We start from the raw sequence: 15,798 nt of genomic DNA, 5'->3' as shown, positions 1-15,798 counted from the left end.
TGAGACATGGCTTTACTAAGACATGCACACATACCCTACAGATATTAATATTGGTTGCAAATAACTTAGAGCTATACCTTTCTCTGCAGCATTGAACTCAGCAACCAGTGTTAGATTGATATGGGGTATAATGGACTATTTCCTTGTCTCAAGACAAAACAACCTCTGTGCTTATGTTTTTACTTCAAATCCTCTCAGTGTGATCAACCTGAAGCTATGTTTCAGCTGAGACAACACTGCTTGGCTTACTTGCCCCTTACCCTGCCTGCCCTTTATCCTCTTGAATAATTTACTATACAAATTAATTTTACAAGCATCTTCAACTTAGGTTAGATTTCTCAACTTTCAAACAGGATATATTTTATAGCAAAGGAATTGTAATAATTGGTTCCCACACAAAGAATTTACTATCTTTGCCATGAGTCCCATCATTGGGAAGTAACTGATTTGATTATATGAGAAGATGGCCAGCTAACAGGTGAGTTATTATACCTGCTTGGAGGACATACCTTTGAGATTTAGGCTTTTTTTTTTTTTTCTGCAAGATTTGGCATATTGTTAAAACCATGGCCAGTAAATGCTATTGTCCTCCCTGTGTACTGAATTCACAGACATGGGATCAAAAGATAGGAAGTGGGGCTCTCCCCTAGCACTATTATATCTAAAAATCCATTTGAAGAATTTTTACTTCTTATCTCTGATCCCTTATGCTGAGTGGGTTTAGAATTTCTAAGAAAAGAGTTTTTCAAACAGGGAAAAGGTCATGGATTTGGTCAATTATAAACAGAAATTTTCCACTTACTATTTTGACTTTCTTATGAAAGTAAACCATCAGGAAGAGAAAGAGGATCATTCTTCCAGTTGGTATGACTTATCTTTATAAATCTAGTTGGTTTCACCTCTCCTAAGATTAAAGAAGGAGCAAGGCAAAGCTTTCTATGGTCTGACTGGATATCTCTGCTGGTGTTTTGCAAGCACAGACCTCTACAAATCTTCATGCGGAGAAAGTTACTTTAATACTGTTGGCATTATATATTTTTCATTATTTTCTGCTCAAGAGCGACATAACATCACAACTATGTCTGGTAGATTCAAAAAATAAATTGAAGTCAGGAGTCTTCCCATGTCTGTATAATTTTTGACACTGCATATGATTTTTGTCTATAAATACATGCTCATATAATATGTCTAAATATTATTTATGTATATTTATGTACATACCTATGGTTCATTGAACATTAGCAAAAGTTATTGTGTAATTTGGAGATTTCCACAAAATTAAGTATCCTTAAAGAAACTTAATGCCTACCAAAAGTTACATATCAGTCTGCACAACCATGAATGCCAATTGACATATGCAGCTGCCACTAACTGATTTTTAATTCCTCTACTGAGTTTTCTAATACTTTGGTAAAATACTTTATACCAGGTGAGTGAGGTTCAGTCGTCTCCTACCAATAAAATGAAAGAATCATCAAACCTTGAGCAAGTCAATCAACCTATCTGGTAAACAAATTCAGAAATAATAAGCCTTATAAGTGAGTTAATGAGTTCTTGGGTAGTAAAATATAGGAACAATGATTTTACTTCCATGTTTATTACTAACTAGCAACATGTCATTTTATTTCTTTCAATGAATGAATAAAATGGGGAAATATATTTATTAAACAACTTTACTTAATTTTTGATACTGTAAACTTTTAATATTTATCCATCACAAATTATATTGGCCTATTTCAAATTAATATACAAAATTTATTTTTCATTTTGATGGTATTAAAAGTTCTTTAGCTATGTTTGCAGTAAATCTATGACATATCAGGTAAAACATTAACTCAATATATGTATTTTTTACGTAAAAATGCACTCCTGAACTTATTAAACAATGATGTTTATTAAACAGTAACATGTTGACTGGTTTTAGAAGTTCTTTTGCTAAAATAGGTTCACGTACAACAAGTCTTGCACGCAAAGCTAGCATCAACCCACCATAATGAAATAAAATATAATCAAGTGGCTTTGCTTCATTGTGAATGAAATAACTTCTGTAGATTTCTAATATTACTATCAATAGATATTCTTATGAGTTATGTTTAACTGGTGACACATTCGAGTAATTTAAACCACTTTCATGAGCAGACACAATACAAGGGAAAATACATCATATTATTTTTATTTCCTTTGTACTCTTCTCATTTTTCTGGTCTCTAATTTCTACAGACACTAAAAGTAACTGAATTCTTCTGATTGCTTTTCAGAGACTCAGTGTTTCTATAACTAAGGCACAGTCCCAGCAGTTGTGTGGAAAGGGAACTTGTTGATATTGAAGAAATTTGAGAGAGGTGTAAATTAGTTTGCTTTTCACTAGGCAACTGACAGATGGCAATATTTTGGAGAAGATAAAATAGCAAGGGGATTAGCTGTTGGTACCTCAAACTTCTTTCCATGCTCTATTTCCAGAAGCCGATATTAAGGGCTCTCCAATCTTGAGAGTGATCTGAAAGAAACAAACTCAAATAATGACCACTTTTTCTATATGATCTGAGGTGCCCTCAGAATGTCTGGAATATTCAGATAATAACTCAGCTGGGAAGGCTCAGCTCAGCTATATACTTAGGTAGGAGTCAGGGTAAGTCAGTGGGGGCTACTTATTTATTCAGCTTAATATTAATTTTTTAGAATGTTCGTATATTTATTACCCCATATTTAAGTGTCCTCATGGAAATGCTGTTGTGTCTCCCATGAATCAACTGATATCCAGTTTACCTTCAAAACATTATTTTTTTCTCCAAATACTTTCCAATTAAACTAGCCTATTGATCATATATTAGGACCCTGCACCTCACAAGGCATTAAGTAACTATATTTTGTATTTGTCATGTACTTTTGCCAACTATTTCATTTGGGTGGCTCAATAGTTGAGTGTCTGCCTGTGGCTCAGGTCATGATCCCAGGGTCCTGGGATCCTGTCTGGCATCGGGCTCCTGCTTCTCCCTCTGACTGTCTCTTCTTCTCTCTCTGTGTCTCTCATGAGTACATAAATAAAATCTTTAAAAAAAAAAAAGACAAGAATATCATGATGATGTTGGAAGAATATCATGATGTTATGTTCAGGGATTCTGTTGGAAGTTTTTAGATCCTTGAGCTCTCATTTCCTCTCAGAATACTCAAAAGACACTGAACAGAAATGTAGTGACAGATTGGTGTTTGGAAGTGTTGCTGTTTTTATTATGAAAGTGATTATGAAGTCAACTTCCTTCATATAATGAGCTGCATATTTTTAAAAAGCATTCAACTGGAGAGGTAAACGTATGAATGACTTAAGAATGGCAATATGAAGGATACAGTTTTTTTAAGAAAAATATGTCACTTCGATTTAATTAAATATATTTTGAAAAAACAGTGTCATATTAATCAATATAGAAACTTCATATTAACTAATGGAACTAATCTTAATATTCTTTTAGGATTCTATATAATATTTTCAACTATTTGTTTTACTAATTTTTACTTAGATCATATTTTACTCCTCAAAATTTGATTTTGAAACTTTCTATTTTTTATTTTTTAAAAAGATTTATTCATTTATTTTAGAGAGAGTGAGAGCATGGGGTGGGGAGGGGCAGAGACAGAGAGGATCTCTAGCAGACTTTAAGGGAGGGGCCCTCCATGGGGCTTGATCCCAGGACTCTGAGATCATGATCTTCACTGAAATCAAGAGTCAGATCCTTAATGGACTGAGCCACCCAGGCGCCCCTTGTTTTGAAACTTTTTAGATCATTTTAAAAAATAACCTCTGCAATCAAAAAATATTTTAAGCTTTGGGGCAACTGAGAAGCATTCCTTATGCAGAAAGAAACAAATAAATTCAACTGTATTTTCCTTTTATGTATTATTATATTACAGCTTATCATTAAATTAATATTTTATTCATACCAAAAATTAACTGTAATGAAATTAGCTTACTATTTGTTTTTTACTGGTAGTAAAGAGATGCATCAGAACATTTACTGAACTTTACTGGTCATTAGATTACTGTTTCATTATATTTTCTAAATTATCCAAAGAGTCCAAACTTTATTTCAGTTACTGGAAGAAAATGACAGCAAACCTGAAAATATATTTTTAGAAATGTGACTCATGTTTAGAACTTTTGCAGAAATGCTTAGAAATTTAGAAATTAACAATACAAAAATTAAAACTGATATAACTAAGGTCTTTGCTATGGTTAGAGTCCCATCCCAAGATTTTTATATATTCTAAACCAATTTATGCATATGCATAATTCAGTCACAGAAGATACCCTATCTATATAATGTTTTAAGCATATGTTGTTCTCAAGAGACTTTTTATTGGCTTAAGAACTGAACGAAACTTTTAGTCAGAATGTCTATAGGAAACATTTCGGTAGGAAACTTGACTAATCCCTTCAACACTACATAACAGTATTTTTGAACATTTATAACCATCATTTTGAGCATATCCTAAGATAAACCATTTTATCACCAGTGTACCTTGATTTTCATACAATTATTTTCACATTACAATTTATATAAAATAATTAGTAATCCATTATTAAATACAGATTGGCTGGTGAGGAAGAGACAGAGTAGGAGTTATGAATCTACCTGAATTATGTATATGTGTTTTTGCAACATGTTTATGTGGGTGGATGGAATAAATGGAAAAATCACTGCTTTTTCTTTGTTGTAGTGCTTATATTCCTTCCAATGGCATCAGAGTGAGGACTTGAAAATGAGGATAAAAAAATGTGGGTTAAGATGAGTTCTCAACTTGATTTCCTTCCTCATTCTCTTTCTCCCTCCCTTTTTCTCTTTTTCTTTTTCTTTCTTTCTTTCTTTCTTTCTTTCTTTCTTTCTTTCTTTCTTTCTTTCTTTCTTTCTTTCATGATAGTGCTATAGAAAGTCTGATAAAAAATAAGACCTTTAGCATATCTGTTGGTTTAGAAATAGGAATAAGATGTAGAATATCACTGTCATTAATCAGGCATATAACAATGAGAGCCTTGAACTTCATTCAATGAGAATGAAGAGTTTTATATATAATTTGTGATATGTTATTGAATGAAGAACTTGAGAGATAGTGTGCACAAATAGAATGCCTTATTAAATATAGCTAATGAACTGAAATACTGTATCATTTATCTAATAGAAGAGGTTACGGACTCAAATCTGGCCGAATGAGAAAATGGATATGTAGGGGGGTCATGAGAACATGATATTTTTCATTGCCAGGCTTACTAACACTAGCCTTTTTTCCAAATTATACTGGAGAAACTCTCACATGAGGCAATAAGTTAACATTGTCACCTAAATTTCTTGTCCTGACTCCTGCTCTGAGAACACTGTTATGTCAACTGACCATATCTTAATTTGGGTCCAGGGATGGGAGAACTGCTTTGGTTTTAGAACTTACCATCTTCTAACCCTGGGCACACACAAAGCATGGGAATCTGCTGATTTTTGCTTAATGCTCTAAATTACAGAACCAAATACCATAATGGAAATCTCAGGAATATGCATTTTATACTTCATCCACTTGACATCTCTCTCTTTTTAAAGGGCTTTTATTTAAATTCCAGGTAGTTAACATACAGTGCAATATTAGTTTCAGGTGTACAGTATGGTGATTCAACACTTCCATACATACCCAGTGCTCATCACAAATTCACTCCTTAATCCCCATCACCTATGTATTTATTTATTTATTTAATGATTTTATTTATTCATTCATGAGAGACACAGAGAGAGAGAGAGAAAGACTCAAGCAGAGGGAGGAAAAGCAGGTCCATGCAAGGAGCCCAATGTGGTACTTTATCCCGGGAATCCAGGATCACGCCCTGAGCCAAAGGCAAATGCTCAACTACTGAGCCACCCAGGTGTTCCTCCCCATCACCTATTTAACATATCCCCCATCTGCTTCCCCTCCAGTAACCATTAGTTTGTTCTCTATAGTTAAGAATCTATTTCTTGATTTGCCTCCTCTCTACTCTTTTTTTTTTCCCTTTGCTAAGTATGGCTTAAATAACCAGCCCCATGTCATCTTTCTATTTTTTTTTATATTACTTTCATTGATGATAAATAGAAACTCTTTTGATGTTTGAATTTGTATTACTTTACTTCTATTAGATATTTTTTAGACATGCTTCAGACTCACAGCACCTATAGTTAGCTTATGCACCAGGATAAGCTTCCCTAATAGCTGCCCTAAAAATTAAAAAATATAATAATAACTTAGATCCCAAATCATTACTCCCCCCCCCGGTCTATATTACCATGATTATACAATTACACATTTCTGTGGTAATGAAGATATAACAGACTTAGAAAAGTGCTTGAATTTCCTGAATCTTAATTTCATTTCCTATAATTTAGAGATGATAATTCCTACTTTACAGAAGAATATTAAATATTAACATAAGATAATGTATGCAAACATGATTTATAAAGTGTGAATCACTATTAAAATGTGAGAAGAAATTTCATAAGCAATCATAACAATCTTTCATAATTTGTACTTAACTAAAAATTCTCAAAAAAGAAAAGTATATGTAAAAGAAATAAGAGATGTCTTTATGGTCTGATCAAAAAGATTATGTTCAATCAAGATATGTCTACATAGCATTCTGTACAAAGCAGCCAAATCTATACCTTGGTACACAATATAATGTTATTTTTATTCTTCATAAAGATCTTTCCCCTATAGAGCTTAGTTCTTTGATTGGCTCTAATGGTTTGTTTCTGCAATAAAACCTGACTATTGCTCAATGTAATACTGCTTTTTCCTTAAAGAACTATTGTTAATATAATTATTTAGTGTATCTAATGAGAGAGAACTAACGGGTGGATTTTGTTATTATTAGATTTATAGTTCACTTGGGGAGACAAAAAAAAAAAACAAATAGTCATTTATATGACAAACCAGATTGATTTAAGTGTTCTAATACTGACAAACATTAAGAAGAATATGAGCAAAGAGTGATTATTTAATTCCAAGAAGGAAAATAGACCTTTCCTCCTGGAGGAGAAGAAAACTGAGTTTTTAAGAATTTGTGAGTAGAACTACAATACTAAAGAAAGTAAATAAAGGATGAAAGATTTGACATTAAGGTTTGGCATTCACTTTTTCAACAAATATATATTGATTGTCTACCTGTAACAGGTACTCAGTTATAAACAGGAGATGGAAATATAAATAATAAATGGTCCATATCCAAAAAAAAGGCAGAAAAATAGGACAATAATTACAGTTCAGTGAATTAAGTGCTGCGATGAAGTCTGTTACTGGAGCACACACGCACTCACACACACACACACACACACACACACACAGACACACAAGCCAAAAAATCTACGTGACAATAGAGGGTGCATTGCAATCAAGCAAGAATTGATCTGCATTTTTGAAATATAAGTAAGTTTATAGTTAGTTCAAAAAATAATCAAATTAACAGCATTTATGAAACAGTGTTGTTATAAAATAGATTGACAGGTTAAGGGAAAAACAATCATTTTGTATCACCAGAGCAATAGAGGACATTAAATGGTCATAGATGATGAATTTGAAATGATGTGTGTTTTGTTTGCTAGGCTAACGTGCTTGAAGAACGTTTGTAAGTCTTTTAGAAGTCTTGGGATAATTTGGGATTGGAAATTACATTTTCAAATTTCACTCTATTATTTTCTTCACTTGATATTTATAGAAGACATCCTATGTACTAAAAGCTGTTTTAGAACCATGGTGTATAAAAGAGGCCGTTGCTGTCACAGATCTTATATTATGGGATCCTGACACTGGAGCTACATGTGAGCGATTGAAAAAGGACAGGGCCCGAAAGATCAGTTAGAAAATCTCTACAGTACTGTATTGTAAAATTACCAGGTTTGTACCTAAGACTGTTGATGAAATAATGAGAAAGAGAAGCTATATTTGAGAGTCATAAGAGAAGTACTAATTATATCTCTCAGTGAATTTTTAGTGTGAAGGGAGTAGAGGGAAGTAGGTGAGTACTGAAGAGTAATCTAGTAAATATCCCAGCTTTCTGGGCTTGCAAATGATGAATAGTATTTGTAACAGTTAATTTTATGTGTCCGCTTGGCTGGACCATGAGATGCCCAGATATTTGGCTAAACATTAATTCTCTATGTTTTTGTGGGGATGTTTGAGATGAGATTAGCATTTGAATCAGTAGACTGTGTATCACAGATTGTGTTCTCCAGTGCTATTGGGTCTGATCTAATCCATTGAGGGTATGAGTAGAACAAAAGGCAGGGTTAGAGAAAATTCATGTTCTTTGCCTGATTGCTTAGAGCTGGGACATCAGTCTACTTTTGTCCTGGGTCTGGAACTCACACCACTGGCTTCCTGGTTCTCAGGCTCCTGAACTTGGACTAGAATTGAAACTGCAACTTCTCCTGGGTTTCAGGCTCTAAGACTCAGACCAAAACTACACCACTGGCTTTCCTGAGTCTCCAGCTTATAGATGACAGATCAAAGGAAAAATGAACATTACGTGTCCCCTGATATGATGCACATTGAAAGATGTAAAATATATCCTGTAATGTTCCTGCCAAATGGTCTAACCTGCACTTAGTCACCAGGAAACACCAGCCAAGCTCAAGTGAGGGGCATTTTACAAATTAATAGCCATGTGTTCTGACACTGACAGAATTTGAGATTCATGCAAGATAAAAAAAAAGTCTGAGGAACTGAACACTTGCTTTTGGGTTGGGTAATTATTCTTGCATATTTTCTATAACTCCTGAAATGATAACAAACTAAAAAAAATAATTAAAACGAATGAAAAAAATTGAGCAGGGGAGGAAAATCACTGAAAGGGATAAAAGGAAGCAAAACTCACAAAAATGAATATATGAATACTTGATTGAAGAATGAGGGGTTGATGGGAAATCTGCCTGAATATGTTAAAATTAAGAATTCAAATCCCAAATTTTTTTCCACGATACAGTTAATGATCATTTAAATATATAATGTATGAAAAAATAAAAAAGAACTACCACAAGTAATGACAATATGGTACTTTGTGTGCTGGAAAGCTGATCTTGGGAAATGAGCCAGTTTCTCCCAAAGTAAATTGGACTTTTTTTTTTTCTTGTCTGTAATCTATTTTTAAAGATTTCAAGATTTCAGCATAGTAACATAGACAGTATGTTAGTAAGTATATACCAGTTATTTTAAGCTTCAAATCTATGTAGGGGCAATCAGAAAAACATCCTACAGGAGTGATTAGCTGTTATCATTTCAGAAAGGCTATTATTCAAGGTAGTACCGGCTGTTCCTACTTCGTACAACTAGATCAATGGTTGAGTATTTCCTCGTTAGAGAATTTGAAGTACAAATGAGTTTTTATTAGTGAAAGCACTGATTTGTTAAATAACATGATGCATTAGAAACAGGTTCTCAATTTTAAATTCACTAAGCTTGGAAAAGTGAATTTTTTTTTTTTTTGAATACTCACCATTTCCTTAAGAATCTAGGCAAGCCAGAAGCTTGATCCCTACACATACTTCTCTCCAGAAATTGATTTTGAAGAATTTCTATTTCCCTGATGGTAATCTTAAGGATAACAGAGTCTTGCCTCCAGAATACTATTCTCTGCTTATCTGGACTTTTCATATGAAGTTGTCAAGTTGGGTTTTGCCAAACTCCTAGAATATTTCAAATGAGATGCTTTCTATTCCAAAAATGTTTCTATTATTGTCTAATAAATGTTTGTTGGCTTTTTATGCATGAGACAATGTTCATTCTGAGATCTGCTTATATTTTATTTTAACATGGTAGTGAATTTGTGGGCTAGTTAACTCTCATTTACATCAAACATCTTTGGAAACTCTCAGAAAGAATGTAGGAGATGAACACTACTAAAAGGACTTTGGTCAGTGAGCAACATACATCTTGAGAGACAAATCCCAAATTTATTGCTGAGCCTGAGAGAGCTTACAGATCATCCCAGAATAGTATCTGACGCTGTGGCAAGGTGACTAGAAAAGAAATGGGAGGTATATTGAAAAATGACTTCTAAACTCTAGTTAAAAACAAGCAAAGCACAATCGCTTCAGTCCACTCTTAGTTTCAACTGATTTAAACAATTACTTTCAGACAATTTAAAAAGTATAAGATGGGAGAGAAGGCTAAGAAAGAAAACATATAGATTTGCTTCTCTGTAATATGTAGCTAACTTTTCAACAGGACAAGGGAGAAAGAAAAAGAAACGGAATTCACTGCTAAGGATAGTCTTGGTCAGATCACCAGAAGTAAATGTTAAATCACTGCAGGGGACAGGAACATTCAAGGCTTTAGGGCATTTTCTACTTATTTCCTTCTACACCAGAGCAGAGAATTATTCTGAGAGAGAGTATTCATGAGGAAGATTTCAGAGAAAATGGGCCGAAGTCCATGTGGCCTACTGACCCAGGTCTTTAGTCTGGTCCCGCACTTAAACCACCCTTCAGCAAACAGCCAGCTCAAAAAAGTAACCCTACATTTCAAAAGTGAACAAAAAAAAATCACAAAGGAACCAGTATAGGATCTTTGAAAAGATATTAAAAGACAAGAGGAAAAAGAAACATTCAGAGGGAAAGGGGGTAGGAGGATATAAGATATACACCAAAAAATTACATATTAGAAAAGCCATCTCACAGATTTGTGGGTAAATGCTATAAGAAATCAATCAAATTAAATAAAATATTATTTGTTTAAAATAAACATGCAAAGAAAATATACAAAGGTAGTATGAAAAGGATGGTAGAAGAGTTCAGAAAATAATGGAAGCAAAAATAAAATAATCATAGAAATGATCCTCATGTAGGTGCAGCAGAAAAGGAAAATAGGCACCAGCTTTAAACAGTCAAGGACATGGAAGCTAGGCATAAAAAACAAGGGGAGGAAAAAATTAAATCAAAAGTTACAAATTACTAGAGAAAATATATATCGGTGACAGAGAACTCAAAGCCAATACAACCACAATTTGCATTCTTCAAAGAAAAAGAGAAAAGTTGAAACAGAATCACATTTGAAAGCAAATAATGAAATTAACAATTTCCTGAAATGAAAAAAACACCCCTCTTGCTCTTCATGCCCCAAAAGCCAAAAAAGGTCAAGGTAAGTGTAACAGGGGTACTGTTGGGGGTGGGTCCTAGGACTCTTGGATTCAATGGCTCACTGGTAGGACTCAGGGATCTATAAAAGCTGTTTTACTTACAGTTATGTTTTATTACAATGAAATAATACAAGTTAAATTCAGCAAAGGAGGAACACCTGGGTGGCTCAGAAGGTGAGTTGGCTCAGGGCGTGATCCCAGGATGGGGGATCAAGTCCCACATCAGGCTCCCTGTGAGGAGTCTCCTCCCTCTGCCTGTGTCTCTGCCTTCTCTGGGTCTCTCATGAATAAATAAATAAAATCTTAAAAAAAAAAAAAAAAAAAACAGAAATAAAAAAATAAAATCAGCTAAGGAAAGAAACTCCTAGGTCAGAGTCTAGGAGATACCAAGCAAAACTTCCAGTTTCCTCCTCCCAGTGAAGTTTTGCAGACAAAAGTTACTTTACCCAGTAATAGTTCATATATACGGACATACGGCAACACATATGGAGTATGGCCAACAAGCAAAGATCACATGGGCCTTGGTGTCCAGGTCTTTTGTTGGGAGGTCACTCATATTAGCATGGCTGACTTTCAGACTCCTATCCCTGTAGAAGTCAAGCTGATGCTGCATGGCCTGAGGCCCCCATTATAAACCACATTCTTAGCCTAGTGTGTGCATCCTGGCCCAAGGCCCTCAGAGAAACAAACACTCAGACAGGATATTCCAAGGACTTTTAGAGGTTACTTCCCAGACAAGGACCAATTTTTCTTTGGAATGTATGGGTTGTGGACAACTCTGACTTTCCAAGTTAATTCTTTACTGCCTAGGGAGAATAAAGCTGATCTTAGATGTCCAACTAGAGTGAGGAGATTGTGAAAATATGTCTTAAGAATACTCAAAAAAGGAAAACAAGGATTAAGACAATCTAGACAAGCCTAAAGGTTTATCTGCAGAATGAGAGAAATCAGTATACATAGCACCCTCAAGTCTTTCTCTAAACAGTTATGCCAATTATGGTTATGGAATTTTAAAAAGGAGTTATAAAAAATGATATTACAGAAAAGAAAATTAGAATAGTGAGAGGCAAAGTGATAAATTAGGTATGCTGATTTCATATTCTTTCAGGATTAGCAATCAATGATTAGAATGAGAAAAATCAACATTGTGCTGCTCTTTAATGCTGATAAATTCACTAACAGAAGTGTAATAATATTACTTAAAAGTGTAGATGTTAACATCTGTCAAAATAAAAATGTCAAAATTTTAAATATTCAGCAAGAAAAACCCCACAAATACATGTTCATTCACACATTCACGACAGTAGTGGAAGCTATAGTAAAAGATAAAAATTAAAGAAACATCCAAAGCATAGAATAAGAGCTAAATTAAAGCATATTATTAATATGGTTGAAAGTGATATGCGTAGTCTTAGAAAAAGATGGCATACCAAACAATGCAAATAAAAATAAAGAAGTTTGAAACCAAGGCAAAATTTTAAACAAAATGAAAGAGAGAATTTCATATTGAAATTATTTTTAAAAGAAAAACTTGCAGTACATAATAAAATCAAAATTTATCAAACCCTACAGAAGTTATATTGGAGAAATTAACAGAAACTCATAATGATGTTAGAATTTTAACTTATTTCTAAAAATATACAAAGCAAGTAAACAACGGGAAATTAGGTCATAGTCTGAGGACCTAAATAAGTTGGGGTAAATAGCTACTATTAAATTCTGGCCCCTGAAAACAGAGACTACATTATATTCTCAAGTGATATGAAAAAGTTATAAAAATTCAAAATATATTAAGCCAGAAAGTGAATGTTAATATAGATTGCAAAACATAGAAGTGCTACAGACCAGGGGCACCTGGGTGGCTCAACGGTTTGAGCGCCTGCCTTTGCCTCAGGTCCTGATCCTGGGGTCCTGGGATCGAGTTCCTCATCAGGCTCTGCACAGGAAGCCTGCTTCTCCCTCTGCCTGTGTCTCTGCCTCTCTCTGTGTCTCTCATGAATAAATAAATAAAATCCTAAAAAAAAAAAAAAAAGGAAATGGTACGGACTAAAATATGCATGAAAAATGCAAAAAGATACTATTCATAATCTTGTTTGGAAATTCTTTCTAAACTGCTATCAAAACCCAAAAACTATAAAAGAAAAGACAAAATTTCACTATGGAATTTTTTTGGTAGAGAAACTATACCAAAAAAGCAGTAAAAATAAAAACAAAACAAAGGAAATACATGATTACAGCAAATGTGACAGACTACAGTTCTAATGATTCTGCTACAATAAGAATATAAAAACAAGAAAAGTGGATGGTTGATAAACATAAATAGATACATGCAAATTCAAAGACTATGAAGAAAAAAACGAGTCTTTTTTTATCATAGTAGCTTGAGAAATATTAAAAGAACAAAACTACGACAACCTAAATATCCTAAAATATACCATAGTCATATATCAATAGTCTCTGAAGTTGTACAAATCCAGAAGTTTTATCTTTATATTTCATTGCAAATATCTCACAGTTAGATGCTAAGTAAAAGGAACAGATTGGTTCATATATTTTATTTTTCACTTGGAATAAATAATGGAGACAAACGGAGTTGTGTGTGTGTGCACGTGTGTATGTAGACAATTTCTGGATGGACATACAGGATCTGCAAACAGCGATTATTTTGTAAGTTTGAAAATATTCTCAGGAGTAGTATTTCTCATTGTACACTTGTAAATACTGTGGATCTTTGTGCACATATTTTTAAACAGTCAAAAATGCAAATAAAATATAGCTTGATTTGTGATCCTCAGTTCATTAAAGTCAAAGACTGAAAAATTAAATGGACTTTTGATCCTGAGTTGTTGTATATGTCCTTACGGGTGATGAGGGAGATTTCTTGAGTGTGGTGAAAAGAGAAGCCAGATGACTGTGTTCTGAGGAATCAATGAGAGGTACAAAATAATGACATTTGGTGTAGAACACTGTCTAAAACTAAGCTGGCTTTGCTATCAACAATATCTTTTCTGTTTTCACTATCTTTTTATCTGCCCCCAACTTTTGGTGTTTCCAATATCTAAAGGAGGAGTGTTTTAATTTTTTTAAACAAAAAGTTAATCCCATTGTGTAGGAAATGATTAACTCAGCAAGTCTAAGTATGCCCACTCTGTACATTAAAGGTTTATTCTGGAATGCCTGTGTGGCTCAGCGGTTGAGCATTTGCCTTTGGTTCAGGGCATGATCCCAGGATCCCGAATCGAGTCCCACATTGGGCTCCCAGCAGGGAACCTGCTTCTCCCTCTGCCTGTGTCTCCACCTCCCTCTCTGTGCCTCTCATGAGTAAATAAATAATTTTAAAAAATTAAAAATAAAGGTTTATCCTTTGCCTGATTCTAAAGAGGTGACATCTAAGTCCCTAGACTATCCTGTCCAGCAAGAGCATCCTTGTTTGCCACAGAGATTTGGGCAAAAAAAGGATAGTTCTTGATAATAATGTGACTTGTGACAAGCATGGGCCATGACTATCAGCTTGCTCTCTGTTACGGCTGGAGAATAAAGGCAAGCCACACAGCCAGCTATAGATCACGGAACCTCCATAAAAACCACATCTAACTCATTGGTTGGCAATACTCTATGTATGTTGTCATACACGGTGGCTGAGAGAAATAAGCCCTGCCTGTCTATACCATCCACTAGGAGAGGACACCTGGAAGCTTACACCTGGTGTCTCTCTCCTGGACCCTCTGATATATTGCCTACATGCTGTCACTGCAACACACTTCAGCCATGATACAATGTTTTTTCTGAGTTTTGTGAGTTTGTTTTAGCAAATCACTGACCAGAGGTTGGTATTGGGTACCTGCAAAATCAGACCCATATAGACAAAAAATTGAACAGACTATCTAAGGTACTGGTTCTCTTTGTCAAACTCCTTACTTGCTAATGTGAAAGAAGAGCTAAAATGTTACTATTTGCTGAATTCTTAAATTACTAAAAACCTGACAAAATACAAAAGCAAAAATAAAAGTTTCCTCTAAGAAAAAGAGATATTTAGGAAGGGATTATTTATCAACTGGAGATGTACATAAAAATATGAATAGCAAAAGGGAGTAAATTTTGAAATATAGACTAATAATGAAAAAACATTTAAAGTTTACTTCCAAAAAATTCTTTTTTTTTTTTTTTTTTTGGTGATATTTTGGCTCATTGAGATCTACTCTTATTGAATTGTTTGCTAATTTTCTAGTTTTGTGTATCATCAATAAATATTCTTGAGTGGTGAAACTTGTTGAATCAAATTACTGAAACAATTTACAAAATAAATTTAATTGATAATTTATTTTGTTTCTTCTAATTTATGTTAACTGAGGGTCTTTTCAGACCATGTCACAAAAATAATTTAATAGGATATGTATTTGAAAATCCAAATTACAGTTTCCTTACCACATTTAAGGCTTATGACTTAGTGTGAACCCACATGCTAAAAGTCTTCCTCATCATTGTTAATGATTTTCTCTCAGGACCTTGTACTTTGACTTCTGTTTGCCTTTTCCTTTATTCCATGTTTATTTAATATGACTAGATATAGCTGAAACCTAACTGGGCAGTAGTGTTTTAGCTATTTGTTAACTGAGTAGTCTCACATCAGTTAATTGAGGTCTGGAGTTTCTCCTAAT

At 33.9% G+C, this 15,798-nt stretch overlaps 1 long non-coding RNA gene across 2 annotated transcripts in view; it reads left to right on the top strand.

Annotated features, from left to right (window-relative positions):
- The window catches only part of LOC111091101, an 87,370-nt gene that overhangs the window by 59,465 nt on the left and 12,107 nt on the right, over positions 1 to 15,798 (top strand). The window lies entirely within an intron of this gene.

Source organism: Canis lupus, chromosome 19 (assembly GCF_011100685.1).
Source record: "Canis lupus familiaris isolate Mischka breed German Shepherd chromosome 19, alternate assembly UU_Cfam_GSD_1.0, whole genome shotgun sequence".
In the NCBI taxonomy this organism is placed as follows: domain Eukaryota; kingdom Metazoa; phylum Chordata; class Mammalia; order Carnivora; family Canidae; genus Canis; species Canis lupus.
The sequence above is the reverse complement of the archived record's forward strand: the minus strand, read 5'-3'. Positions and strand labels throughout refer to the sequence as shown.